The following is a 7024-nucleotide window of genomic DNA, read 5'->3' as shown; positions in this document are numbered from 1 at the left end:
CAACAGCAAGGGCTGTTGTGAGGAGAGAAAGTGACTGATTACTTTTTTCATCAGAGGAATTTTAGAGAGAAAGAAAGCAGCAAACGAGAGAGCTGTCATCTTTCCTCTGCTCGTGACGGGATATAAATAGCAAGTAGGTTCTCTTAAAAGTCGAGATGAAAACATTTGCTTTGTTTCCAGTGCATAGCTGTAACACTTCTTTGAAACCTGAAGCAGGGAGAAGATGCTCCTTCATGTCTCCCTCAGTAAGCTGGAGAATAAGGAAAAACAAGAAGGCTCCTCTGAAATGCCTGACCTAATATTTGACAGATAGTCAAGAGATATGTATCCAGGGACCAAAAACAGATTTGCAGGAAAGATGAGCTCATATTGTATTTTATTGTACAATTTTATTAGGTTGCTCTTGACTGAGCCGCTGTTGCAGAAAGGAAACTATTTTCCTTTCTTCTTCTCCTACGAGAGGAAATTTCAGTAAGCAATTATAATGCTTTGAGATTTTGATTGCGAGAAACCTTGTTTTGATTAATAATAATAATAATACAACTAAGGAGCATTGAAAGATGCTGCTGTCCGGGTTATACCTTTCATACTTGTTTATAATTTACCTATATTTTGTCAGTCTTATTGCCCATGCAGTCATATTACTATACTGTTGATTGCAAAGCCGCCTGGGGCAAGTTTGTTAATTGTGATGTCGGACTACGTGCGTAAATAAAGCATGACTTGACACTTACAGTACTATCCAAACACAGGTTGTACTGTGTAAAAGTATGGGAATCCCTCTGAAGAGAAATAGTTGGTAGAGGATATAATGAGGCATTATATTCATGAGATCCACCAGAGTTTTCTTATCATGCTCCCTGTTGTGTAATTGACTAATCAACATCACCCAAAGTACACAGTCTTTGTTCTCTGGCTAATGCATTCTGATGGGTTCAAAGGCATGGAAAACAGAATGAGCAAGTTAAAGACCAAGCATATGTGTGTTTGTGTGCAATTGCACGTGTCGGGAGACCAATTACATTTCCAAGTTGTACTTCAAATGAGGCACATCGAAACACTGCCCTTCCCTGATTTGGCTCTTGCAGAAATGAGAGCAAACCTTGGCGATATGCATGCGAGCACATGCATACACAAACACACACACACACATAAACACAAATGTGTTTTTGTCTACAGTAACTCATCTGTTCATTTTGGCGGACTCCATGAGTGGTTACATAAGGTCTTTTCCCGGTGATGGCAGCTGCTTTGCTTAGCAGGTGAGGATGTAACAAAAATATTGATTCTGGACAAACAAATAGCCACCGACTCACTGACTGGGCAGAACTTACAAGTAAACAGAATAAAAAATAGCAGTATTGATTCTAACAAACAAATAGCCACAAACTGACTGACATGGGCACAACCTGTGAGTAAACAAAATAGCACAACTCAAATAAGGAACGGAGGAGCGATATCGCAACGGTTTGTCATGTGTCGATTTAGATTTGCTGACTAATCCTCCTGCCGTTAGTTTCCACATTGGAAAGGCTCTAAGTACCCCACCTCTCTGCTGGGGTAATCTCAGTGCAAGTAAGCAGCATGAACATGGAGGGAGAAGGCCCTTGCTTCAAGAGTATATAAATTTCATAACATAAAACATGCATGCATCCATTAATCCTTGGTAGTGAGTAATCCCAGAATGTTTACGTGCTGGGCTAATCTCCTTCTCTTCTGCTGAGGGACTGAGCACTAGGCTCCCACTTGCAGGTAAGCCTCATTCCCATACCTCGCCCGGAAGTGCTAATCCCAATTCCAGATACAGAGACTAGGGAAAGAAAGAGAGGGGGTTTGGCACTTTCTGTGTGTTTGTGTTAGTTTGCCTGTGTCGAGCCAGTAGACACCACATTAAAACCATGATATAACTGTTGTTGACTAATGTCGCTGACTTCTTTCAGCAGGTCGAAATGTGGGTGTTACAGAAATTCTTGTGTAAACAGAGTGTTGTTGATTATTTTGAAATTAAAATGAAGCTAAACTTGGTGAACATCAGTACACAGTTGATTTATTTGTTTTCTGTATAGGTAGAGATTAAATCACAGTTTAATCCCTTTAAGCCTGAACCATCAAATATTTGAAAGGATGCATTATTGCATTTTTTTTATTTGTATCATATTTGATACATCTGCCTTTTTTGCAATTTATTATTTAAAAAAACAAAACAATAAATTGTATGTATTATTGCTTAAAAATGTGTTTAAAACTCCCACGGATGATGTACAAGTCACAAAACTATTCGTATTAAATATGATACACTTGACATTAAGGGGTTAAGTTTCTAAAATTATCAGTTTAAACCCCAAGTTATTGACTTAAAGTTAAAAATGTATTTTTGGATTAGATAATAACATGAAAGCATGATAATGTGTTGCAGTGGTTACCACTGTTGAGCCGGCACACTGGACTTCTCAGAGAAGTTGGAAACTAACCAAGCGTAATATTCAACCAATAAAATAAATTGTTCTCTTCAAGAACGTAAGCAAATAACTGTAATTTTGCATTTTAATAAATAACAACAACAATTTGCTGCATTTTTGTATTTTGATTTTTTGGGGGTTTTCTCAACTGCAGATTTGAAAGTTGATGGAAAAACAACAATAAATATATTTTAACATTAACATGTTTGATTTAAGTGCATACTGCTGAATTAACCACTACCAAAACTTAGAAAAACTTATTTTGGTAATTGTCAATGCTGTTAATTCCAGAGTGTCTCTCTGTGTTAGGCTTGTGATAGACTGGTGACCTGTCCAGGTCGACCTGTCCCTACCTCTTTCTAGTTAGTGGTTAAAAAATGGGTGGATGGAAAAATACATGAGAAAAAAAACAAAAAATAATTGCAACCAACATATTATACTTGATACACTTGCAATTTGTCTGTTCACAGGTATTTTCAAATATGAATCCTGACACCGAGTAGAGTTGTTTTCTTCCAGGTTTCATGGTTTTTACTTTATCAGCAAACATGCTGATAAGAAAATCATTTTTATCATTTTGTATTGTTTTATTTTCATTCAGCCATTCTGTAGGCTGTCAGGTTTAAATGGTTGTTCCAAAGCACGGGTGTGTTTGCCCCACTGCGAGTTTGCATGTGAAGTATGGCTAGATTCTTTTCACTCATATACTTGCATGCAAATTGTATACTTACTCGTGTCATTAGTTTGTATAACCACATTCTTTAATGCAAATCATTGCAAACCAGGTCTCCTGGTGTGACGTATTATTTCACATGTTTAATGATAACACAGTATTTTTATGTTAATTGTATTTTTTTTACTGCCAATTTCAGCCAAAAGCCTGTAATTTAGCACAACAAATCCCTCTCCCACTGGAATATTAATAAGTAATAATATTATGTTTGCAGCAGTGACAGGTACTTGACAGGTAAAGCTGTGCTTATATGTATTGTATTGCCTTGTGATGAAATTGTCACAGTACTTACTGTATTTGTACTTACATTTAGACCTGACAGGTGGCAAGCAAATAGTAAATGCACACTGATATACACGCGTGCGTGTGTGTGCAGATGACGATGATTCCTTATCCGCCTGCAGAGACAGTGATGGAGACAGTGAAAGGACACAAGGACAGCATGAGTGCAGTTATGGACTTTGCATCCAAATGAGGGAGCAAGTTAATTTTGTATACTTGTAAGCTGAGTATAATTTACACTTTGTGCATCCTGATGTAATGTGTGTGGGAGCGTGCATGACGTGGACAGAGCTGCAGAAAGGGCCGGCTTTCCTTACTCTAGAGGCCTTGAGGCTGTCTGACCTATTTTTGCCTGGGAGTAGATGGTTCATCACAAGCAGACACCAGCCACTGCACCTGGACTGTGACTGTAGGTGTGTGTGTATTCATGTGTGCCTGTGGAACGATGCACCATATGCAACTCAAGTATTACCGCACAGCTCTGTTAGGTTCTCAGCGGTGAATGCACTCTCATTCCCTTCTCCTATCCTCTTTCCCCACCCTTCACCTTTTCATAAAGCAGCCCTTTCCAACCACACGCACTCACACACATGCATCCACACACTTTCTCAATCTCTCTCAGGTGCTGCCTGCTGTGATGTCCAGTGCTGAGTGCTGCTGTACTTGCGTTCACAGCAGGACCTTCACACATGTGCGCACTCACTCAAACCCACATACACACACACACACACACCCACACAGATCCTGTTACACTAAATGTGTTCACAGCAGGGTAAACTTGATTCAAACAGCCAGTGAGAAAGTCTAATGATTGATGATAAGACCGGAATATCCGCAGCCACAGCAAAAAACACACAAACAGGTTATCTGGGACCTCCAGGCACTAAGCTCCTTTCACAAAGGAAGAGTGTTTGGAATCATTAGCTCACACATACGGGGGCTGTATCACTCCCCCAACCACATTTACATGCATGTGTCACACCTGTGCTCATAATAATGCCTATATGTGCCATCACATTCCCCTTTGCATATCAACTCTCACTTGTGCACTCTGGTGCTGCCTCTTTTTTCCTCTCCCTTTCTCTCTGGTACTTTGAGACAAGTTTTTGCTGAACTGCTGAGGAGGCAGGCAGGTAAGCAGGCACATCAGCAGTGGGGCAGAGGTGCTGTTAGTCTGATGAGCAGTAAAGCTGTCAACACCAGAATAGCTATGAGGAGCTGCATTTGCTCTTATGTTTACCAACCCCGCTTAATGCAGTCCTTTAAGCGACACTATCCTTAACATCTTTATGGATTTTGAATGTCAAAGCACGAAATCTCACAAGCATAGAAGGTGTGCCATACATCTCCTCCAGTGTTAGGTCTGTAGCTTCAGCAGTCTAGGACTGGATTTGTGGCATGATGAAGGTGTTGCTCCTGTACCAGAAGTGTGATTGGAGTCTTTCCCACTGACGTAAGCTAGAGAGGAGTATTCTCATAGAGAACAGTGATGTAATGGACTGTGAAGGTACTAGTCAGTCTCCTTTTTGCTTCCTCTCCCTCTCTGTCTCACTGTTTCTCCCTCCCTCCCTTCTCTGTTCCCATCTCTGTTTTTTTTTCTTTTCCTTTTTGTCTTGGCAGGCTAGTCCTGCTATTCCTTTGGGATATCTGAAATCAAACCCAACAGCTCCCTCGCTTGGTGACAAAGGGGAATTACATCTAGATACGTCGGCCCTTACTTGCCTAGTCTCCATGTGCATATGCTTCATGTACACATAATAACGCCGCGCAGCGCTCCTCCCTCCCCTTTTTTCCTTCTGATATTTCATTCGGTTGCCAGCCACCACTCGGTGTTACGCTGTACCTAGATCAGTCCTTAAATGGTTTGTCAGATACTTTCTAAACACAGACAGTTCTTTTGTCACATTAGCTGTCAAGATTGTGAAACATTAATTAGACTCAAGTTCCCACTAAGGAGTCCCATGCTAGTGCTTCTCCTCCTTTTCTCCTCCCCTTTCTTTTCTTCTGTCCTTGTTCTCTGTCTTCATCAAAGAAGAACAACCAGCTTTCTCTGCCCCCGGGAGACATCACAGTGAGACAGACAAACCTCCCAGTCCTCTCCTCTACTTGACCATCCCAGCGTGAGCAGAAAAAAAGAAAAAGAAAACACACACACACACACCAATAGAGAGAGAGAGGCACGCTCTCTCGCAGGCTTTGCTTTGCCTTGCCGGGTGGCCTCCTTGACTTTACCTGTCTAAAATTACAAAGAGTTCAGAGTGCCATAGAAACAGATGCACAAACATCTGTACACTCACACACTTTGCAGTTGTTCTTTTCAATGAATTCACCACTAAGTCAACCTTCTTTCCAAGAAAACTCCAAAAGCAAAAGGAGGAAATAACACACACAACAACAACAACAACAAATATATGCTTGCTGGTGCATGTTGGCATGCAGGCACACACATGCATTATACATGAAAACAAACACACACCTATACAGTGCAGCTAGAGATGTACTATACATACACACACGTGCACAAATACCAAAGTGCAATGGGGAGTTTGAGAGAGGAAGCCCACAACATAAATATCCAATTACTAAACACATCAAACGCACAGAGGATGAAATATTGATAACTTTGAGATATTTATGTAATCCACAATGGTGCCTTATATAAGTGTTCCATTTAGAAGGAGAAGCAGAAGTGTGCAGGGAGGTATTGTTTTTCTTTTTTTAACATCACAGAAAGAGAAAGAAACTCTGTTGTATGTTGGCAGACAATGGTGTGAGCATATGAGAGCACTGGCTGAAAGCAGTTGAAAATGTACTCCCTCTTCCTCCCTGCGGTTCTCTCTTATCCAAAGTGCTCGCACTGAAGATACATGTGTGAGCACTTTGGGTGAGATGTCTTAACCACGAGTGTAAACCACATTCGAGAGTGAGCTCCAGTCAGAGATCCCCCTCTCAGAAATAAGACAACAAATGAAAATGAAAGCAAAATGAGTGATGACTTAATCACTAGTGGGGCTCTACTCTGCTGTTGGGTGTACATTTATGAGGGGGAGTGACTGGGATGTTTTATTTGGCAGTTCATATTCGGCTGTCAATCTTTGGGTGATAAAGCACGTTCCAAGCATATGGAGCTGACGGGGGAAGGTTTCGGGCTTCTGTCTTCGCTGCTCTGCTTTGAGCTGCAGATCATAGAGTGTTTGCAAAAGCATAAACAAGCAAGAAAATATGGATTCTCTAATTAATTGTAAATTGTCACCGCTTGAAGTGGGGATGCTGAGTGATGTGTGCATGTAAAGTGTGTGCTTGTGTTTTCATGTGTGAGAGAAAACGAGAGGGGGAAAAAACAGAGGGGAAGGCTGAATAATTTGACTTAACTTTCGTGCGTTATCAACAAGCCACTCTTCATGGTTTTTCCTTTGAAACTGCTGTTCCCCACTAAGGCCGAATAAATTAGAACTCTAAATAGGAATAATAATGAGAGCATACATTATTTCTGTTGTTGGTACTGGTTGATGTTGTTGTTGTTTGTGTCGGCAGGAAGGCTCAGATCTCC

The sequence above is a fragment of the Oreochromis niloticus genome, linkage group LG6 (assembly GCF_001858045.2).
Source record: "Oreochromis niloticus isolate F11D_XX linkage group LG6, O_niloticus_UMD_NMBU, whole genome shotgun sequence".
NCBI lineage: Eukaryota > Metazoa > Chordata > Actinopteri > Cichliformes > Cichlidae > Oreochromis > Oreochromis niloticus.
This window is presented reverse-complemented; position numbering follows the sequence as displayed.